We start from the raw sequence: 24,539 nt of genomic DNA, 5'->3' as shown, positions 1-24,539 counted from the left end.
AAGAGAAACTTGCTGCTCATTGTTACATGGCAGGTGCAAGAGAAGTTTGTGGTTTTAGTTAACATTCTGATTGTTGAAATATTGTGAAATAAATCGTAATTTCTTAAGTATAAATGATGCACTCATTCTGGGTTCGCCCTTCCACGTCTCCTATCCACCGTCCATCCTGTGTTTGGACAGTTTATGTGGAAACTGTAAAGGAAGGTGGAGGTTTAGTATATCTAACAAATGATCGAAGATGTAGGGTGCAGGTGCTATTCTGAGATGATAGCACATCAGGCACGATTCGTAGCGGTCTGTATGCAACCAGTCGGAAGACTGGCGGCATGAAAAAGATTTACTTTTCAGTTGCCTACTCCCATTTAATGTGATCCCATATGCGCTTGCAGATTGCGAGTGGTGCAAAGCTTCTTTTCCGCAATTTGCATGCCCCAGGAAAGTGCAGGACATACCTAAGGACAACTTATAGATAATCTCCAGTATTTGTGACCTCTGACACCTGCATAACGCTCCTGAGCTGTACAGTTTACATGCAGGTTTCTAGTAACGCTTCTGGGGCTGCGACTTTACTTTTTTTGCAGCAACGTATTGAAAGTGTGGTACTTAAGTTTTCTTTCTGTTGGTATTTCACAACGTTATTGCATACTCAGTTAGTACTTCCAGCTCTTTCTCATTTATGTTGCCACCTTCCAAGTGACTGCAGCGGCTTATTTGCTTACAACGGAAATGTCAGCGTTCCCTCTACGAGTATATTGCTCTCTGAAGTTGCTGCAAAGACGCACAGTGTCTACTAGATATGCCACAGACTCGGAGTTCTGCTGTTGCAAGAAGACATCATGAACTTTTGTGCCCTACATACTTCGCAACGATGTCCTTCACATTTACGTTTTTTGCTCACCGGACGAAGAAGGAGCACCTACGATACGTTAACATCCCATCCACATGTGATGCATTTTATGTTGTACCTTCTCGATACGTTTACACCTGTTCAGTTCAGGACGAGGTTATAATCTAAGCAAACGAACGACCTCGTCTCAGGATGTTTCATACAGATCACCTCATCGATTGCTGCAATTTAAAGTGTTCTTTATTCCTCAGAGAGGTTCAGACCAATACGAGAGGTAGGAAGAGGCTACTATCGCGAGCTTGTGTACAAATGTTCAGTGTTAGTCGCTAACAGCATATCATTATAACGGCACACATACAACCGGTTGGCAAGCACCTTTTGCATGTTGTGTCACTGCAAAACAACATAGCCCTATGAAACTTAGGCTATGTGCATAGAAAGAAATGCCAGACTACAATAAAGAAGGCAACTGAAAGAATAACGGAATGAGACGAACAGAAATGACATTTTTGGATTGGATTGTTTGGGGGAAGAGACCAAACAGCGAGGTCATCGGTCTCATCGGATTAGGGAAGGATGGGGAAGGAAGTCGGTCGTGCTCTTTCAAAGGAACCGTCCCAGCATTTGCCTGGAGTGATTTAGGGAAATCACGGAAAACCTAAATCAGGATGGCCGGACGCGGGATTGAACCGTCGTCCTCCCAAATGCGAGTCCAGTGTGCTACCACTGCGCCACCTCGCTCGGTCGAACCAAATGGCATTTTTATTCAAAGACAATAATTAATTGAATTCACCGCTGTCGATGATGGCTCCTGGACATTATATAAGGCGGGACAAGATTCTTAATGGTATGTGATTACCACGAAGGGCAGTCCGTGATCTGCTGCCCAGAAGACTGGTGAGAGGTTCTTTTCGTAGGGTCAGTACGCGCACGCAATATTATCGCCTCCCACTATGCCTCTGCACACCTTAACACCCGGACCACCAAAACTGTCATGTCCGGCAGCACTCCTGGGTGGATTACTTGCTGCCACCTCTCTCCACTCGAGGATACATCCAGCATTGTCGAACGTGATCATCTCGGTGGTCCAGGCGTTATAGTGTTGGGAGACATTGTGTACCAGAATCTTTAAACACGGCACACTCACGGACCAGCATTATTGTGACGCTGTACTCCTTCACGATGTGCGTCTTTTCAAGGGTGCATTTGGTCAGTCTTTATTTTTATGCATAATAATGTGCGACCGCATCGAACGGCGCAGTTGCAGGAGCTCATGGAACTAGACGATATTTGGCGAAAGGACTGGTCTGCTCATCCCTCCGACTTATATCCCATTGAACACGGACGTATAGTTTCGTTGGAAAGATATATTGCATTATGTCCACATGCACGAAAGACCATCCATCAGTTGAAACTTCCTGGCAGATTAAAACTGTGTGCCAGACCGAGACTCGGACTCTGGAACTTTGACTTTCGCGGGCAAGTGCTCTACCATCTGAGCTACCCAAGCACGACTCACTACCCGTCCTCACACTCTATACTTCCTCCTGTACTTCGACTCTTGTACCTCGTCTTCTACCTTCCAAACTTCACAGAAGCTCTCCTGCGAAACTTGCAGAACTAGCACTCCTGGAAGAAAGGATGTTGCGGAGACATGGCTTTGCCACGACCTGGAGGATGTTTCCATTTTCATATCAGCGCACACTCCACTACAGAGTGAAAATCTCATTCTGGCATCCATAAGTTGTCACTCGTGCTGATGGAGGAATGGTACGTCCTACCTCAAGAACTCCTTACTAACCTTGTTGCCAGCATGGGAGCACGATGGCGAGCATACACCGCCGTCCTTGGTGATCACACATCTTATTAAGAACCCCCTCCCTTCTTCTGTAATGTCCAGAGCACCATTATAAATCGCGGTGACTTCAGTGTAATTACTATCACTGATGTTGTGGTCTTCAGTCCTGAGACAGGTTTGATGCAGTTCTCCATGCTACTCTATCCTGTGCAAGCTTCTTCATCTCCCAGTACTCACTGCAACCTACATCCTTCTGAATCTGCTTAGTGTACTCATCTCTTGGTCTCCCTCTACGATTTTTACCCTCCACGCTGCCCTCCAATACTAAATTTGTGATCCCTTGATGCCTCAGAACATGTCCTACCAACCGATCCCTTCTTATAGTCAAGTTGTGCCACAAACTCCCCTTCTCCCCAACACTATTCAATACCTCCTCATTAGTTATGTGATCTACCCATCTAATCTTCAGCATTCTTCTGTAGCACCACATTTTGAAAGCTTCTATTTTCTTCCTGTCGAAACTATTTATCGTCCACGTTTCACTTCCATACATGGCTACACTCTATACAAATACTTTCCGAAACGACTTCCTTACACTTAAATCTATACTCGATGTTAACAAATTTATCTTCTTCAGAAGTGCTTTCCTTGCCATTGCCAGTCTACATTTTATATCCTCTCTACTTCGACCATCATCAGTATTTTTCTCCCCAAATAGCAAAACTCCTTTACTACTTTAAGTGTCTCATTTCCTAAACTAATTCCCTCAGCATCACCCGACTTAATTCGACTAAGTTGCATTATCCTCGTTTTGCTTTTGTTGATGTTCATCTTATATCCTCCTTTCAAAACACTGTCCATTCCATTCAACTGCTCTTAAAAGTCCTTTGCAGTCTGTGACAGAATTACAATGTCATCGGCGAACTTGTAAGTTTTTATTTCTTCTCCATGGATTTTAATACTTACTCCGAATTTTTCTTTTGTTTCCTTTACTGCTTGCTCAATATACAGATTGAATAACATCAGGGAGAGGCTACAACCCTGTCTGTCTCCCTTCCCAACCACTGCTTCCCTTTCATGTCCCTCGACTCTTATAACTGCCATCTTGTTTCTGTACAAATTGTAAATAGCCTTTCGCTCCCTGTATTTTACCCCTGCCACCTTCAGAATTTCAAAGAGAGTATTCCAGTCAACATTGTCATTGATAAAAGTGTTATTTCTATTGGTCTCACTGCGTATTTCTTTTGGTTATCTTCTGTAGTGTGCTATACTGTAGCAGTTCTTTCTATGTATGGTCTAAGTGTCATGGAGCTTTATTACTTGGCGGTGACACATCATGCGAATGCTCTTTCGTCCATAAGTTTTGTACGCTGGTGCAGTTCGAAGAATTTCGTTCGCGACTGATTTTAAGTTGGAAATCTGTGGTAAAGTCTTATGGGACCAAACTGCTGAGGTCGTCGGTCCCTAAGCTTACCCACTACTTAATCTAGCTTAAACTAATTAATGCGAAGGACAATACACACACCCATCCCCGAAGAAGGACTCGAACCTCCGACGGGGGAGCCGCGCGGACCGTGACAAGGCGCCTCGAACTGCGCGGCTACCACGCTCGGCGAGTGATTTTAAATAGTATGTGTGTCTGCGTCAGATATATGTAGCAAATACATATTTATTTGATATTTGATAGGAACATATGAAGCAAAGGGACACATTAGTTCTGCCGGTGATGAAAGTTGTCACACCCTGTGTGCCTTTATAATGATAGGCTGTTAATATATTTTTTTCCAGTCGGTCTCGTTGGCTGAGGATAGATTACCAACCCGGTAGAAAAAGGTGGTTCAGCTGGGGTAGAACTGAAAAACAAATCGATGACGGTCTCTGTGAATGAATCATTCTGGCATTTATGGCATTTGGATGGAGTGACACAGAAAAACTACATAAAAGTTGAATCAAGATGTCTGGAATGGGATTGGAACTCTGCCTTTCACAATAGGGGCCCACTCTCTTAACCATGTGCTGCACATGCCCACTGCAGTGGATAGCTGTTAATGGTTGCTTATTTGCGTTTTCAATCAGTCCTAAGGCTGCAAATGTACGCAGGACACAGCAGCAGTAAGGCGTGTCCACTGAAGTGAGCTGCATTCATTTACAACCTCAAGACTGCATGAGAACATAAAAGAAACAACATTAACAGCTGTCCACTGCATTGGAAAAATATACCACATGGTTCACCATTGTGCCCCTTTGCGCATCTCGATGTTTATGTTTTGGAACCTCGATGAACGATGGTATGTAATAAGGAATGTAAATAGTCTCAATGATCTGAAGCATCATTTCGTTTTTGATCCTTATTAAAAGGAGGAAAAAAATCGCTTTCTGATATGATTAATACTTCTGCCAGTAGAAGTAAGACACCGAAATTTAACAACGAAAAAACCAGCAGTTACATCTATTTTTCTGCTTATTTTAAGTCTGAATAAGATTTACTCCTTTCGGGTTATTTGCATGCAAAGTCTGTGAAACCTTACAACTCTAATGTCTATTAAGAAATTTTGGGCTTCAGTACAAAAGCTTGTGTTCTAGTGCACAAGACAGCTAGCGAAAGTACGTCACCATGTGGCTGTGACCTTGATATCCTCTGTCAATGAGACTGTATTTCAGTATCATCTCCCTTCTTCTGCAATATAGTTTTTGTTTCCTCGTCATGTGAGACAGCATAAATTATATCCACAAAAATAAGCACTGCAATATGAGTTGCTTTGATTTCAAAATTTAATTCTTCTGGCTTCCTGCGTATTTAATTTTTAATAATCAATCCACTGCTTCATTTCATGCAGAACAAGAACCTGGTGATTTATTTCTAACACATACTTTTACCTAATTCTAATAATAGGGAAAAAATTTCAAATACATTACCATTATTCAGCATAAAAGCAACAAAAATCAACAAATCTTTTACCTGAAGATTCATCAGGCTCTATGGATGAAAGTACGCACACCGGATGAAATATTAACCACTCAGAGGAGGATTAGAGTTAATTAGGTGTAACACTTTCTCTAGCATTGGTAACGGAACTCAATTCTGCGAGACATAGAGTCTACAAGTTTATCCACATATGCCATATTCAGCGTGAGCTGTTCATCGATGATTGGATCCCATTGGTTACTACGTTTCATCCTGTTTTGCAATTAGTGAGATATTTTCTTTAGAATTAAGATCGCTGATTTGGTGGACCAGTCGAGGTGAGACAGGGTGGCTGAGAATTTGTCAAACCAGGAACATATACCAACAACACTTTGAATACCACTGTGGCATCTAGAAGACGGGAGTTTCCACAGCATAATCTAGGAAGGGCAACGCTTTGACACCGAGAATGGTGAAGTCAACATTCCGATTCATATCGAAGGTAATCTGACAGAGTGGGCCAAAATCATGGTACGAAAAACACCCTTAAAACATCACAGATATATCTCTGTCGTGAACTCCGCCCTCCATACACTGACGGTCAAACACCCCACTGAATCCTGGTTGCACCCCACGCCTTGGATCATCTGAAAAGAGACAAAGTCGTAATCTTATACCACGCACCCAGCTGCTGCCCGGTTTCTGTTTTGTTTAGCTCACTCAAAGCATTCTGTTTTCTGTGCCGATGTGAGTAAGGGCCCTTTACGAGGAGCTGGACTCCATCCACCAATGTATGCTGATTCTCTTGCAATGCTTGTTTGCAAACTGGTTGGGATGGACCTGCAATGACTGGCAGAAACAATCCTTGTCACTGACAAAGCGTGACACTCGTCTCCGGTCACTGTCAGATAGGACTACAGTCATTGTAGTACGTGACTTCGAATCGTAAACCATTCCACATTGCTACACCATTAAATTGTGCAACTTTAAATGCGGAATAATCATAGCCTCGTCCACAAGCGATAGTTCGTTTCTGCCGTTCTGTCACACTCCTCATCGACCTACAATTAAACCCCGTAATTACTTCCCATTGCGATATATAAATTTGACATTTGGCTCAACGGTATGTACGAACTTCCTCTGCAGTGGTGCAAGAGGAGGAGTCTTACAAATTTGAGAAATATGCCAACAGTCATATACACTCCTGGAAATTGAAATAAGAGCACCGTGAATTCATTGTCCCAGGAAGGGGAAACTTTATTGGCACATTCCTGGGGTCAGATACATCACATGATCACACTGACAGAACCACAGGCACATAGACACAGGCAACAGAGCATGCACAATGTCGGCACTAGTACAGTGTATATCCACCTTTCGCAGCAATGCAGGCTGCTATTCTCCCATGGAGACGATCGTAGAGATGCTGGATGTAGTCCTGTGGAACGGCTTGCCATGCCATTTCCACCTGGCGCCTCAGTTGGACCAGCGTTCGTGCTGGACGTGCAGACCGCGTGAGACGACGCTTCATCCAGTCCCAAACATGCTCAATGGGGGACAGATCCGGAGATCTTGCTGGCCAGGGTAGTTGACTTACACCTTCTAGAGCACGTTGGGTGGCACGGGATACATGCGGACGTGCATTGTCCTGTTGGAACAGCAAGTTCCCTTGCCGGTCTAGGAATGGTAGAACGATGGGTTCGATGACGGTTTGGATGTACCGTGCACTATTCAGTGTCCCCTCGACGATCACCAGTGGTGTACGGCCAGTGTAGGAGATCGCTCCCCACACCATGATGCCGGGTGTTGGCCCTGTGTGCCTCGGTCGTATGCAGTCCTGATTGTGGCGCTCACCTGCACGGCGCCAAACACGCATACGACCATCATTGGCACCAAGGCAGAAGCGACTCTCATCGCTGAAGACGACACGTCTCCATTCGTCCCTCCATTCACGCCTGTCGCGACACCACTGGAGGCGGGCTGCACGATGTTGGGGCGTGAGCGGAAGGCGGCCTAACGGTGTGCGGGATCGTAGCCCAGCTTCATGGAGACGGTTGCGAATGGTCCTCGCCGAAACCCCAGGAGCAACAGTGTCCCTAATTTGCTGGGAAGTGGCGGTGCGGTCCCCTACGGCACTGCGTAGGATCCTACGGTCTTGGCGTGCATCCGTGCGTCGCTGCGGTCCGGTCCCAGGTCGACGGGCACGTGCACCTTCTGCCGACCACTGGCGACAACATCGATGTACTGTGGAGACCTCACGCCCCACGTGTTGAGCAATTCGGCGGTACGTCCACCCGGCCTCCCGCATGCCCACTATACGCCCTCGCTCAAAGTCCGTCAACTGCACATACGGTTCACGTCCACGCTGTCGCGGCATGCTACCAGTGTTAAAGACTGCGATGGAGCTCCGTATGCCACGGCAAACTGGCTGACACTGACGGCGGCGGTGCACAAATGCTGCGCAGCTAGCGCCATTCGACGGCCAACACCGCGGTTCCTGGTGTGTCCGCTGTGCCGTGCGTGTGATCATTGCTTGTACAGCCCTCTCGCAGTATCCGGAGCAAGTATGGTGGGTCTGACACACCGGTGTCAATGTGTTCTTTTTTCCATTTCCAGGGGTGTAGTAAGGTATAAGGTTAGGTAATCATGTCACTTTGGTACCAAATTTCATCAGAATTCAGCCCAGTGCCACGGTGGACGTGCCACACGATAAGGTCGTCGCACCCACTTCTACTCACATTTTACCCCTTTTGTTGAAGCCTCTGTGAAGGAAGTCAGAAACTCGACTCCCGGAGTTGAAATCACGTGGTTTTCTTATGCGTGACCGAGGAAAACATTTCAAACAATTCGCCCCTCAGAATCGACACGAAAAGGCCCGAGGCCCCAGGGCGTCAATGAAACCACCCCTTCCCTTGAGGTGTTGATTTGCACACATTTTGTGGTCTAAAACTACAGTTCGCAGTGCGATGAGCAACAGGACAATCTTCTGGACCACCTTTGACACTGGTGACACCCCCACAGATTCTTCAGCCCTTCTCTAAGCACATCGTAGGTCAGCAACCCCCACTGAACGTGATCGTACCCCTTTGGAGTGCAGAGTGTGGAACCACAAGGGACCATTCGAAACCATTCAAAGAAAATTGAACGCGAGCCGAACCAGCAAAGAGTGCTTTCGCTTTTGCCTTTCTTCTGTTTTACACCCTCCCTTGATGTGATCACGGAGGAGTGTAACACTGACACATGCGTGAATAAAACGGCAAAATATTCCCTCTAAGATCTCCCCCAACCCCTACCCCACCAGTTCGGCAGTACTCTCAGTGTCGCCCGCCGACGTTTGTCGAACAGTTTAAAAATGTAACTGCACAGAGAAAACCCGTGAGAGAGTCCTGCGTAAAACTGTGGCGAAATTTGGTGCTAATATGGCACCATTAATCCACCTTACACCTCACGAGAACTTCTGATTTCTGGGCTTCTTTACGGTTCCGTGCCTGAAACGGTGAAAACAGAATCCATACAGGATCTCTTTGTTGTATGTCTGTCTGTCCGAAAGTTAAAAACCCATTTGCTGAGGAAAACTCACTTACTCATATTCGCAAACTCGCTCATCAAAACCTGTACGGTACCTCCAGTTGGCCTAGAACCATAAAATTTGACAAGAGGGAAGAGTTCACGGTAAGACTAAAGGAAAAAAATCCAAAAACTGTAAAGTTGTAATTGTATCACTCGAAAAACTGTATTTTTACAGATGAAATGGCATAATTTCAGAGCCTTTACTGGTCTCATATACATATAGACGTGCGGAGTAGCCGCGCTGTTTAAGGCGTCTTGTCATGATCCGCGCGGCTGCCCCCGTCGGAGGTTCTAGTCCTCTCTCGGGCGTGGATGTCTGTGTTGTCCATAGCATAATTTAGTTTAAGTTAGATTAAATAGTGTGTAAGCTTAGGGACCGATGACCTAAGCAGTTCGGTCCCATTAGATCTTACCACGAATATACAAATTTTTTAATTGTATATAGACTGAAGCGTAGAGTGAAAATTTGAACCAAGGCCGAGAATCGAACCAGAGTCTGCTTCTTACTAGGCAGGTGGATAGCCACTAAGCCAGCTCTGCACAGCTGTTCACCCAGCTTTACGGATTATCCTGGCATGCCTCCCTCATGGCTCCACATTCTCACTGCCGCCCCAGTCTACTTTAAATTCGCCCTAACACACGAACGGAATGCCGAGGCTCTCCATGTTCTGGAATAGCACCTCAGTATCCAACGTAAATAGTGGGGATCAAGCCTGAAACCCAGGTGCCGATACATATACGGATGAACATGGAGAGTATTAGCAATTCTGTCTGTGTGTCAGGGGGAATTTAAAGTAGACTAGGGCGTCAGTGAGAATTTGGATTGAGGAAGGAGGCGTGCCAGGGTAATCCCAGAAGTTGTTCGAACCGCTTTGCCTAGATGGCTTATTGGCGAGCTCACCTGCCTAATAATCAGGCCTTGATACTAATTTGCACTCGCCGCTTCAGTATATATACATAAAAACTTTTTTTTGCGTTTCTTATCTGACTATATGTCTCTTCCTCCATTCGTTAAGACCCCTTTTTCTCAGAAACGGGTAGATGTATCAAGTCGAAATTTATATCACGTTCGCTGGCCACGGCGGCCGAGCGGTTCTAGGTGCTTCAGTCGGGAACCGCGCGACTGCTACGGTCGCAGGTTCGAATCCTGCCTCGGGCATGGACGTGTGTGATGTCCTTAGGTTAGTTAGGTTTAAGTAGTTCTAGGGGACTGCTGACCTCAGATGTTAAGTCCCATACTGCTCAGAGCCATATGTCACGTACTAAGGTCTATAGGCTCTTGGTGGTGTAATAAATATAGTGTTCTAAGTCAATGCAGCCAAAAGCTACTGCCATTTGGGTCATATTTTTTGATACCCTCGGCTAGGGTTTTTCCCGTTAACATAGAATCATGAAATTTGGCAAAAAGCAATGTTTCCAAGTGTAACCAAAGGAATAAAACCAATAAAGTGTAAATGTTTAAACTATAGTACACGAAAGTGTATTTCTTTTGTCATTTGTTATCGAAAACATTGGCATCCCTGAGACCGATACTTGGCAATAAGAATTTCAAAAACAAGAAAAAAATAGGCGAAATTCTCTACTCCCGGAACGGATGAAATTTTTACGGAATCCTCAGTGTGAGAGTTCTGCTAACACCTGGCCAATGTTTCTCAGGTGTCGACATCTTGCTGCCGCGCGGGATTAGCCGAGCGGTCTCAGGCGCTGCAGTCATGGACTGTGCGCCTAGTCCCGGCGGAGGCCCGAGTCCGCCCTCGGGCATGGGTGTGTGTGTTTGTCCTTAGGATAATTTAGGTTAAGTAGTGTGTAAACTTAGGGACTGATGACCTTAGCAGTTAAGTCCCATAAGATTTCACACCCATTTGAACATTTTTGTCATCTTGCTGCTCGAAGCGTCGCCGAGGCAGAGGGTTACGCTGCACTGCGCCGCGCTTTTGAGTCATTACCGACGAAGATTGTAGGCACGTTTGAGCCAAATTTCAAATTTAAATATCGCAGTTGGAAATAATCACTGGGTTTCGAAAAAGTTATTCTATAATTCTGTTGCGCAGCGTATCTTACTAACTCCACCACTATGTCTTACGTCAGCGGCGGGGGTCACAGCAGTCCAGTAAAAGCCCTACACCACGGTTCAAATGGCTCTGAGCACTATGGGACTTAACATATGAGGCAATCAGTCCCCTAGAACTTAGGACTACTTAAAAAAAATGGTTCAAATGGCTCTGAGCACTATGGGACTTAACATATGAGGCAATCAGTCCCCTAGAACTTAGAACTACTTAAAAAATGGTTCAGATGTCTCTGAGCACTATGGGACTTAACATATGAGGCAATCAGTCCCCTAGAACTTAGAACTACTTTAAAAAAATGGTTCAAATGGCTCTGAGCACTATGGGACAACTTCTGAGGTCATCAGTCCCCTAGAACTTAGAACTACTTAAACCTAACTAACCTAAGGACATCACACACATCCATGCCCGAAGCAGGATTCGAACCTGCGCCCGTAGCGGTCGCGCGGTTCCAGACTGTAGCGCCTAGAACCGCTCGGCCATCCCGACTGGCAGAACTACTTAAAGCTAACTAACCTAAGGACATCACACACATGCACGCTCGAGGCAGGATTCGAATCTGCGGCCGTAGCAGTCGCGCGGTTCCGGACTGAAGCGCCTAGAACTGCTCGGCCACCGCGGCCGGCTTCAAGGGGGTAACTAATCTTTGTTTTGTGAGGTCAGCAGTTCCAGTGGATACTTGTAACAGGTGTCAGACGCTGCGATGGTGCCAGTAATGTGACCGGATCGCTCAGACATCGCCGCGGGACTAATGTGCACATCGGTAAGACAAATGTATCCACACGGTGAATGTTAAGTTTCGAAGAATCAGAAATTCTAGTAACGTTTACGAAACATACACGTCGGACCTACGACTTCCGGCGATGGCTCGAAATTGCAGGCGGCCGTCCACCGAAGAGACGAGGATCGCTGGAAGGATGAACGCCAGCCGCCGCCACATGAGTGCTCTCCCCAAACACTGTGGACACCGGAGCTGCTATATAGCTGCTGCCCCCACTGGCCGCCTCCTCATGAATAGCTGATGGCTCGGTAATTACTTTCCACTGCCACCTGTCTTTTGCTTTCTTTGCTTCGCGGGCGACAACTTCATCCTTTGGCACCGGCTGGGACAGGTTCCCCTAAGGCACTGATTTAGATTTTGTTGATTTTTTCACGGAGCATATTTTCCGTTCCCTCGTTTCCTCCGCAGCATGTCAACACTAGACGTGATTTGTTGGCAGCACTGAATTTTTCATGCTTGTTTTCGACGTCACATTGATCACCTAACTTATTAGTATAAGAAGCTACCACCAGACACGAAATCTTTCCGGCAGCGTCGCAATGGTTGCGACGGCGTAAAAATTTTATGGCTGTTGTTCAGAGAGCGACAATAACGAGGAGGAGATAGTGGTAGCACGTCAGAGAAATTATAAATCACTAGGAATTTGCATTATAATTTTTAAGCTATCCGGCTACAAATTAAGAAGAAAGTTAACACATCAAAGCAGGAAAAACATAACGACTTTTGGCTCACAAGCATCAGCTGAGATTAGATGAATCTTTTAATATTACTTGCTCTTGAATTACAGCTTCTTTCTTTCCATTGGTTTCCCTACAACTATAAATCTGACACAGAGCTTCTGATTCAGGTGTGACGTCGTTCTCTCTGTTAGATGGCCAATAGCACGACATTACTAAAATAACCTGTTCTATTTTATGTATTCATTTATTCTAACGACGATGCTAACTAGTATAGATTAAAAGAATAAACATCTTAATTTTTACCTGAACGTCGATCGGCTAATGAAATTTAGCTTCCCTGTGGTTTTCTTAACTCAATTAAGGTACACTTCTGGAAATGGAAAAAAGAACACATTGACACCGGTGTGTCAGACCCACCATACTTGCTCCGGACACTGCGAGAGGGCTGTACAAGCAATGATCACACGCACGGCACAGCGGACACACCAGGAACCGCGGTGTTGGCCGTCGAATGGCGCTAGCTGCGCAGCATTTGTGCACCGCCGCCGTCAGTGTCAGCCAGTTTTCCGTGGCATACGGAGCTCCATCGCAGTCTTTAACACTGGTAGCATGCCGCGACAGCGTGGACATGAACCGTATGTGCAGCTGACGGACTTTGAGCGAGGTCGTATAGTGGGCATGCGGGAGGCCGGGTGGACGTACCGCCGAATTGCTCAACACGTGGGGCGTGAGGTCTCCACAGTACATCGATGTTGTCGCCAGTGGTCGGCGGAAGGTGCACGTGCCCGTCGACCTGGGACCGGACCGCAGCGACGCACGGATGCACGCCAAGACCGTAGGATCCTACGCAGTGCCGTAGGGGACCGCACCGCCACTTCCCAGCAAATTAGGGACACTGTTGCTCCTGGGGTATCGGCGAGGACCATTCGCAACCGTCTCCATGAAGCTGGGCTACGGTCCCGCACACCGTTAGGCCGTCTTCCGCTCACGCCCCAACATCGTGCAGCCCGCCTCCAGTGGTGTCGCGACAGGCGTGAATGGAGGGACGAATGGAGACGTGTCGTCTTCAGCGATGAGAGTCGCTTCTGCCTTGGTGCCAATGATGGTCGTATGCGTGTTTGGCGCCGTGCAGGTGAGCGCCACAATCAGGACCGCATACGACCGAGGCACACGGGGCCAACACCCGGCATCATGGTGTGGGGAGCGATCTCCTACACTGGCCGTACACCACTGGTGATCGTCGAGGGGACACTGAATAGTGCACGGTACATCCAAACCGTCATCGAACCCATCGTTCTACCATTCCTAGACCGGCAAGGGAACTTGCTGTTCCAACAGGACAATGCAGGTCCGCATGTGTCCCGTGCCACCCAACGTGCTCTAGAAGGTGTAAGTCAACTACCCTGGCCAGCAAGATCTCCGGATCTGTCCCCCATTGAGCATGTTTGGGACTGGATGAAGCGTCGTCTCACGCGGTCTGCACGTCCAGCACGAACGCTGGTCCAACTGAGGCGCCAGGTGGAAATGGCATGGCAAGCCGTTCCACAGGACTACATCCAGCATCTCTACGATCGTCTCCATGGGAGAATAGCAGCCTGCATTGCTGCGAAAGGTGGATATACACTGTACTAGTGCCGACATTGTGCATGCTCTGTTGCCTGTGTCTATGTGCCTGTGGTTCTGTCAGTGTGATCATGTGATGTATCTGACCCCAGGAATGTGTCAATAAAGTTTCCCCTTCCTGGGACAATGAATTCACGGTGTTCTTATTTCAATTTCCAGGAGTGTAGTTGTCGGAATAGTTCCTTTGAAGAGGGCACGGTCGATGACTTCCGGCATCATTTTCCTATCCGAAGTTATACTCGTGTAGCTAATGACCTCCTAGGAGACAGCTACGAGGTTGTAAGGGGCGAGAGGAGTGAGGGGAGAGGGGGGATGATAAGATTCCTCACAACGAAAAAGACCGTAACGTAAGGGCTGAAGTCCGTCAAGGAACTCAAAACTTTTGTAAGCAGTTTCGGTTTAGATGTGTTTCTAGTAAGCAATCACTTGCTTAATACAACGAGACTGATCTTTAGTTGGTTGCTGTTTGGTTTAATGGTGGATCATAACAAAATGAAAACAAGTAACCAGAGAAGTCACGTTATAGTGCCGCAACTGTTTGAAGATTAAGTATATCTTTCGGCCCCACTGTGATGACATTTTATCCTGATGTGCTGTTAATTCCCTTTGAAATAATTCGTCTCGGTGCTGCGCTGATGACTAAATTGTTGATTATAAAACTGAAACGCAGTTGGAGAATTTTAAGCACTTGTCTTTCTTTTAAAATATTTACAAGTTATTACTGCCTGAATCAGGCATATTATTTCGTATAAGTTTTAAGAATTAATTATACATAATTTAAACTCACTTGCACTGAGTTGCACTACACTAATCGCAATATCGAAGTAAATATAATTAAAATTCAGAAATTTATACTGCTGGCACATTATGAGCATGAAAAGGAAATCATCTGTCCAAATACTGTGTATAAAACCGGCGTCAAAATCTCGAAAGCCAGATTACCCTTACACTTTTTTCTCTAATTTTTCTAGTATTCTTCATTTTTTGGCTGCATCTTTTTACACAGATTTATGAATCTTTTTAGTATCATAATTGAAATATCATCACTTTCCTTATATTCCAATGTTTATATTCTCTACGTTTACTTTAACACAGTGGAGTGCTCCGAACATGGCTGTTTTCCCAATACTTCATCCAAATGTTAGACACCAGTAGATTTTTTTACTGGGAATATTTATTTCAGCTGCAGCAGACTCCTCTATTTCTTATTTGATTCACCCATTTTTATGATTTTTGCCTCTTAGGTACCTCAGAGTCTACAGTTACTCTACTCTGCCTTTCGAAATACGATACTGAAGAGATAACTTAGTTCACTTCCATTGCACGTCATTACTTCTGTCTCTGTCTTCAGCCCAACCGTTTATGTTCACGTGCAACCAGAGATTTTTTTGACAGTAAAATGTTACTTCCGTTAGAAACAGTGAGAGAAATTTCTTAGAGGTATCAGAGATCAAGAGCAGCTTCAAAAATGCAATGAAGGAGAATCTTATCACTGTTACGGAAACTGTGGAACATGAGATAGTTAGGATTGTTCTACACTAAGATTTACGCAAACTCTCCTGGGAGTTATAAAGTAACCCTTGCATTAACTACGACCAATTTACTTTTCAAAAGTATCAGAGTTAAATAAACCTCGACATTATATTCTGACAATTTATTTGAATTAAATTTATTTTATGTCTGATTGTGTCTTTGAAACTGTACTTCCTCTTTTCGGAGTGTCTGCGTTTCATCCACTTCTTGTTGTTACTCTTAAATTTATCTGCATGTTTTCTATTTTATGGAGCGAAGTAGTTTGTATAAACTCGATAAGTGAAATGAGTCAGAGTTTTAGTGTAAGTAAATGTTGATGTTCGGGGAATGGACTTTCGTTAATAAAGAAAATTAAGATTAGGAAAGTGATGAGATCATTAGCTCCTGTTAGGGAGGTATGAAGGGAAGAAATCGACCGCGTCCTTTCTAAAGGAAGCGATTTCGGAGAAATGACTGTAAATATAAATCTGGATTTCCCGGACGGGAATGTCAAATCGCCCCCTTTCGAATGTGAGCCTAGGTTCTTAGCACCGTTCACCTAAAAAAAAAATGGCTCTGAGCACTATGGGACCTAACATCTGAGGTCATTAGTCCCCTAGAACTTAGGACTACTTGAACCTAACTAACCTAAGGACATCACACACATCCATGCCCGAGGCAGGATTCGAACCTGCGACCGTTCACCTCGCTCAGGGCATCAACCTTCTTTCATCATATCATTAATACTCCAATTCCTTTTATATTAGATTTGATTTTTTTAAAGAAACGCTAATTATATTTCGTTCTTTGCGTAAACATTTGTCTGTTGTGGACGTATCAAAAGGTTCGTTTGCTGAGCACGTCGTTCTGTTAAGTTATTAATACTGATGGCCCATTATATGGCGCCAAATTTTGCGCAACTATTTGACTTTGACTTTTTCGAAGTTTTGTGTGGTTTTACTATTGTTAGCTAAATTTTTACCTACAATTTCGTGTGGTGTGTTAAAACTTATTGAATCCGATAACACGTTTTATAGATTCCCCATGTTATTAAGCTCTATATTTCAGAAACGATTATGTAACTGTTCGGTCTGTTAGGTATTCGAATACACAGTTTGTCGCGTTGCCGAATGGAATGGAAGTATCACACTCCGTTTCACAGTGCTTCTTCTTCTTCCATTCATCAGCTGATCATGTGTTTTGTTAGTTTACTAACAAACCTGTAGTAGTGAATTAGCGTTCTGAAGGTTGGTCTCTCTCGAATTATTTCCTCAAACCTGTCAGATTTCTTTTGTTCTCGTTAATTTTTGTTAACCTAATGTTCTATTTCTCTCACATAAGGAAAAATTTACAATACGGTGAGCTTATTTTCATTCATCGCATACCTGTGTTCAAATGGATCTGAGCACTACGCGACTTAACTTCTGAGGTCATCGGTCACCTAGAACTTAGAACTAATTAAACCTAAGGACGTCACACACATCCATGCCCGAGGCAGGATTCTTACCTGTGACCGTAGCGGTCGCTCGGCTCCAGACTGTAGCGTCTAGAACCGCACGGCCACTTCGGCCGGCGCATACCTGTGTCCATAAAGTTTTAATCAACATTTTTTGATGATACCCGTGGTTTTTCGGCACAATTTAATAAATTTCGTATGATTTCTTACTTAACCAAGTCCCATACAAGCGTTTTCTTCCCAAAATTTTCCGCTCCTGTTTACGTACGTCTCTCTTTCTTGTTTTTAATGGTGTTCCTGAATCACTTATTACATAATGTATGTGTTGTGCTTTGGTCTTCAGTCCAAAGACTGGCTTGATGCAGCTCTCCATGCTACTCTATCCTGTACAAACCTCTTCATCTCCAACCTACATCTGCTTCCTCTATTCATCTCTCTCTACGATTTTAACCCCCTCCGCCCCCCCCCCGCCCCCCCCCCCCCGCACACACTTTTATCTCCAGTACTAAATTGGTGACCACCTGAGACCTCACAACGTGATCTATCCATCTAAGCTTTAGCATTCTTCTATTCTTCTATAACACCACATTTCAAAAGATTCTGCACTCTTCTTGTCTAAACTGTTTATCGTCTATGTTTCACTTCCATACACGGCGGCACTCCATACAAATACTTTCAGAAAGGACTTTCTGACACTTAGATCTATACTCGATGTTAACATATTTCTCTTCTTCAAAAATGTTTTTCTTGTCATTGCCAATCTACATTTTATATCACCCTACTTCGCCCATCATCAGTCAATTTGGTTCCCAAACAGCACAACTCATATACTATTTAAGAGTCTCATTTCCTAATCTAATTCCCTCAGCAGTCAGTACCTGATTTAATTCGACTACACTCCATTACGCTCGTTTTGCTTTTGTTGATGTTCATCTAATATCCTCTTTTCGAGATGCTGTCATTCCGCTGAATTTCTCTTCTATCTCTGACAAAATTACAATGTCATCGGCAAACCTCCAAGTTTTCATTTCTTCTCCCTAGACTTCAATTCTTACTACAAATTTCTCTTTTGTTTTCTTTACTGCTTGCTCAGTATACAGATTGAATAACATCGGGTTAGGCTACAAACCACTGCCTCACTTTCGTGCACCTCGACTCTTATAACTGCCTGCCTTCTGGTTTCTGTACAAATTGTAATAGCCTTTCGCTCCCTATATTTTACTCCTGCCACCTTTAGAACTTGAAAGAGAGTATTCCAGTCAACATTGTCAAAAGCTTTCTCTAAGTCTACAAATGCTACAAACGTAGGTTTTCCTTTCTTTAACCTGTCTTCTAAGATAAGTTCCTACATTTATCCGGAATTCAAACTGATCCTCCCCGAGGCCGGCCCCTACCGGTTTCTCCATTCTTCTGTTACAGATTTGTGTTAGTATTTTGCAGTCGTGTCTTATTAAACTGATAGTTGGGTAATCTTCACACTTGTCAGCACTTACTTTCTTTGGAATTGGAATTACTACATTCTTTTTAAAGTCTGCGTGTATTTGGCCTGCCTTATACATCTTGCTCACCAGATGGAAGAGTTTTGTCATGGCTGGCACTCCCAAGGCTATCAGTATCCGTAATTGTACGTTGTCTACTCCCGGGGCCTTGTTTGGACTTAAGTCTTTCAGTGCTTTTGTCAAATTCTTTACGCATTATCATATCTCCGTTCTCATCTTCTTCTAGGTCCTCTTCCCTTTCCATAATATTGTCCTCAAGTGCATCTCCCTTGTACAGACCCTCTGTATGCTCCTTCCACCTTTTGGCTTTCCCTTCGTTTTAGGACTGGTTTTCCATCTGAGCTCTTGATATTCATATAGGTGGTTCTCTTTTCTCCAAAAGTCTCTTTAATTTTCCTGTAAGCAGTATCAATCTTATCCATAGTAATATATTCTTCTACATCCTTATATTTGTCCTCTAGCCATTCCTGCTTAGCCATTTTGCACTTTCTGTCCATCTCATTTTATAGACGCTTGTATTCCCTCTTGCCTGCTTCATTTATTGCATTTTTATATTTTCTCCTTTCATCGGTTAAACTCAATATCTCCTATTTTACTCAAGTATTTCTAATAGCCCTCGCGTGTTTGCCTACTTTATTCTCTGCTGCCTTTATTATTTTATTTCTCAAAGCTACAATTCCTTTTCTACTATATTCCCTTCTCCTGTTCTCGTCAATCGTTTCCTAATCCTACCTCTAAAACCTTCTACAACCACTGGTTCTTTCAGTTTATCCAGGTCCCAACTCCTTGAATTCCTGCCCTTTCTCAGTTTCTTCAGCTTTAATCTGCAGTTCATAACCGATAAATTGTATTCAGAGTCCACATCTGCCCCTGGAAAAGTCTTAATATTTAAAATCTGGTTCTTAAATCTCTGTCTAAGCATTATAAAATCAGTCTGAAACCTTCCGGTGTCTCCAGGTCTATTAAGATGGGTTATTTCGTTCTGTTTTGAAATAGATGATGGTTGTAATTTTTTGTTTTTCCAGCGCTGGATGAGCCATTTGCGGTTCTTTCTTTGTTTTTCTTGTCGATTCAACCTCACATGTGTCAATAATGTCGCCTAGGTTCTTCATGCTGTACAAATGGAAGAAGTTTCCGAATTTAACGATTAAAATCTGTTTGTTGAAAACCGATCAGAAGTGAACGACCTATCTATCTGATATACTGCAGTATATTGTAACTCCACACATTAAATGTGCAGTCTGGCTATTACAGCTATTGTAAACAGTTTATGTATAGACAGACATATTTCAGGCTACTGTGTGGTACTGTGGGAGAGGACTACAGTGTTATTGACAAATACAGTCACCTTTAGTGATATTTGCATATGTTCACGCCTCTACCTTTACCTTACTGTTTTCTATTCATATTATTGGTAAAAGTATTGTACCATGGGACAGCTGAGAAACTATAACTATGGACAATCTGTACACAGCTCAGACCACTGCTTGACAAAAACTTTGTGGCGTCTTTATTGTTTGCAATGAAGAGAGAATGCTAACCGGTACCGGCATCAGAATAGGATTACAGTGACCGTTGTACGTTCCCATCTTACAGTGCCACATGTCCTCACTAAACGGGTAGCTGTAGAGAGGTTTGTGTTTTATCCACGCCATCAGTGCACTGCCTCATAATAGAGAAGTACGCGTCACCGTCTTTTACCCTTTCCGCCTAAATTACAGTTGTTGTTTACTGAGTTGGGATTTGACTGCACTAGCAGAGTCGGCTGCCAGGGCGGGTTATCCTTGAATAAAACGTACTCTTGCGACGTTCACGAACCGCTTGGTAATGGCGTAATAAACAGAGAACCTGCTCGTAATCGTATAACAACAACGAGTGTTTTTAATTTACAATTAAGAACAGCCTTCAGAAAGCGTCGAAAGGAAAAAATAATTGCCTTCACTGCAAAGGAAATTTTGACAGTTGGTGGCAAGGACGCCTGAGTAAACGACGGCAGTGTGTAATGAGAGCGTGACTTTCGAAAGAAAAATGTATTACGTACATTCGAAGCTCCTCTGATGCTGAGCAAGATGTAAAGGCTCACGTTCACTTGCTTGGAAATTCGAAGTTAAAAATTATGCTTCTTATCATTGGCGTCAGTAGCGCATTGCTATGACCCTCTGTACGAAAATTCAGCCTGAAGTATATCTAATTACCGTTGGACGGCCATTGAATGGTTGCTAGGTTTACTTCAGAGACGTACTACTAACAACAGACTAAGACCAATATGTCAGAATCTTCGGTGTACACTTGTACAATAATGTCGGAAACTGTTCTTTTACATCATTTTCTCGTCAAAATTTATTGTTACAAATCCATGAACCAAATACGTGTATCAAATAATTTACTGTAAAATGCAAAACTTAATAAAACATATTTCTGCTGGATATGACATTCATCTTTAAAGCTCGTAGAACGTTCATACGCTCTCCCTGATGGCATATCAGAGTTCACGACGCAGGCGTTAACAGTAATTCCGAGCGCTTGGAGTGAACAAGGTGTTATTCAGATCTGACTTGTTAATTCTGTGGTTGGATGTGAACAAACATCAATATTAAGGATTAAAAACACTCGTTTTATGAGGATAGTGAAGAAAGAGGTTTTTCCACAGCAGTCTGAAACCACATTGAGCTTCTTTGGAGATAAACGTACGTAGGCATCCTGCAAAATGAGTGCCTGGAACTCTTGCAAGGGACATATGCCTGATTTCAGTGCACCCGATCAAAACGCTGTACTGATATAAACAATAGAAACAAGAATAAGAAGAAACACGACATCACTCAGGCCGCCACTGCAATATTCGGAAACCTGCAGCCCCCCCCCCCCTCCCTCCGTCACCCCTTCCGAATTATTGTAGTTTACAAAATTGGCATGTGGTAGGAGACACCATCATAAGTATGCATCTCCATTGTGATAACTTCTTCAGTTGCATATTCGTACACAAGATTACGTCAGAGGCTCTCCAACTTGTTCTGCAATACAGAAAGTTATTTAAGTCCTACATTCTTTTCACATGAACGGTATCCCGGTTATCAAGTCAGTCTGCGTAACGGCCTTTTTTTCTTAGTTTGAGGCTTCAGTCTTCTGACTGATTTGATGCTGCCCGCCAAGAATTCACATATAGTGCCATTATCTTCATTTCACCGTATCACTTGTACAATACGTCCTCAGTAGGATGTATTCCAGTATTTGTCTTCCCCTTCATTTTCTACCCTCTACAGCTCCCTTTAGCACTTTGGAATCTGTCTTCCATGTGTGTCTTTCTTCGCCGATTCTGCGAAGTACCTTTTCATTACCTGTCTTTCACTCTACTTAATTTCCAACGTCTTCCTATAGCACCACATCAGGAGGTCTTCGATTCTCTTCTCATCCGGTTTTTCCACAGTCTATCACCCATTGTCTTACAAGGCTGTACTAAAATCGTACATTCTCAGAAATTTATTCCTGAAATAAAGGCCTTCGTTTGACACTAGTAAAATCCTGCCGCCCAGCATTGCCCTCTTTAACTGCGCTAGTAAGCTTCTAATGTTCATGTTTCATTCCTTTGTATTATTTCGCTTCCAGCGTGGTAGAATTCTTTAACTTGGTCTACTTCCTGGTCACCAAAATGTTCAAATGTGTGTGAAATCTTATAGGACTTAACTGCTAAGGTCATCAGTCCCTAAGCTTACACACTACTTAGCCTAAATTATCCTAAGGACAAACACACACACCCTTGCTCAAGACAGGACTCGAACCTCCGCAAGGATCAGCCGCACAATCCATGACTGCAGCGCCTAGACAGCTCGGCTAATCCCGCGCGGCCCTGGTCACCAGTTTTAATGTAGACCATCTCATTCCTCGTAGTCTTCATTACTTTTGTCTTCCTTTGGTTTGCTCTCAGTCCAAATTTTATACTAATTAGACTTCTTTGAAGAGGTGGAACCGTGTATTTCACATGCAGCATTCTTCGCTGATTCTTCTCGTCAGCGAGGATAGCAAAATCATTTGTGAACCTTATAGCTAATTTCCTTCACTCCTGAATTTTAGTCCCGCTATTGAAATTTTCTTTTATTTCCGTCTTTGCTTCTTCGATGTACTGGTTGAAGAGAAAGGGTAAAAAATTGTAACCTGTCTTTTTCTTTTTGAGTCATCAGTCTACTGACTGGTTTGATGCGGCCCGCCATGAATTCCTTTCCTTTGCCAACCTCTTCATCTCAGAGTAGTACTTGCAACCTACCTCCTCAATTATATGCTGGCTGTCTGCCAGCACCACTTCATCTGTAGCACCACAACTCAAATGCTTCGATTCTTTTCTGTTCTGGTTTTACTACAGTCCATGTTTCACTACAATACAATGTCGTGTTCCAAACGTACATTTTCAGAAACTTGTTCCTCAAATGAAAGCCTATATTTGATACTGGTAGGCTTCTCATAGCCAGGGATGTCTTTTTTTCTAGTGCTAGACTGCTTTTGATGCCCTCCCTGCTCCATCCATCACAGGTTATTTTGCAACCTAGGTAAAAGACTTTCTTAATTTCGTCTACTTCGTGATCATCAATCCTGATGTTAAGTTTCACGCTGTTCCCATTTCTACTACTTCTCATTACGTTTGTCTTTCTTCGATTTACTCTCAATCCATAATCTGTACTCATTAGACTGTTCATTCCATTCAGCAAATTGTGTAATTCTTCTTCACTTTCACTCAGGATTGAATTTTAATCTCACTCCTGAACCTTTCTTTTATTTCCATCATTGCCTCCTCTACATATTATATATTATCAGTCCCTCCCTGTAGCTTACTCCTATTTTTCTCAGAACTTCGAACATTTTGCACAATGTTACATTGTCAAACGCTTTTTCCAAGTCGACAAATCCTATGAACGTGTCTTGATTTTTCTTTAGTCTCGCTTCCATTATCAACCGCAACGTCAGAATTGCCTCACTGGTGCCTTTGCATTTCCTAAAGCCAAGCTAATCGTCATCTAACACATCCTCAATGTTCTCTTCCATTCTTCTGTATATTATTCTTGTCAGCAACTTGGATGCATGAGCTGTTAAGCTAATTGTGCGATAATTCTCGCACTTACCAGCTCTTACGGTCTTCGGAACTGTATGGACGATATTTTTCCGAATGTCTGATGGTATATCGCCAGACTCACGTTTTCGGCATATTGCAATGAATAGTCGTTATGTTGCCACTTCTCACAATGATTTTAGAAATTCTGATGGAATGTTTGATATCCCTTCTGCCTTATTCGTCCGTAGATCCTCCAAAGCTCTTTTAAATTCTGATTCTAATACTGGATTCCCTATCTCTTATAAATCCAGGTTTGTTTCTTCTTCTACAACATCAGGCAATTCTTCCCATTCTGAAATTTTTATCAATTTCAAAACATAGGTCAAGGCCCAAATAAACGTTTGGTTTGCAGTCTTCTCCTTCTCATGAAGATATTTGTATAAATATCGAAACCTAGGTTAAGGGCTAAATAAACCTTGGGTTTGTAACTAGTTTCTTCTTCTTGGTGCAATACACTTGTAGTGCGTCGGCTGCTCACAGGCGGCGTTCCCTTGCTTGTTGAACCAGCTCTTTAAAGTTGTTGATACCAGTCCGTGTCTTGATATTCTGTGACCAAGATTGCTTCCTTATACCTGGTGGGCGTTTTCCTTCTATTATTAGAAATAATTACCGAAGTTCATATTTCTTTCCTCTCACAATGTGCCCCAGGTTCGATGTCTTTCTTCTTTTAATGGTAGCCTGATTTTATCAACCTCTTCATC

This window comes from Schistocerca piceifrons, chromosome 2 (genome assembly GCF_021461385.2).
Source record: "Schistocerca piceifrons isolate TAMUIC-IGC-003096 chromosome 2, iqSchPice1.1, whole genome shotgun sequence".
NCBI classification, from domain to species: Eukaryota; Metazoa; Arthropoda; class Insecta; order Orthoptera; family Acrididae; genus Schistocerca; species Schistocerca piceifrons.
Note: the sequence above shows the minus strand (reverse complement) of the source record.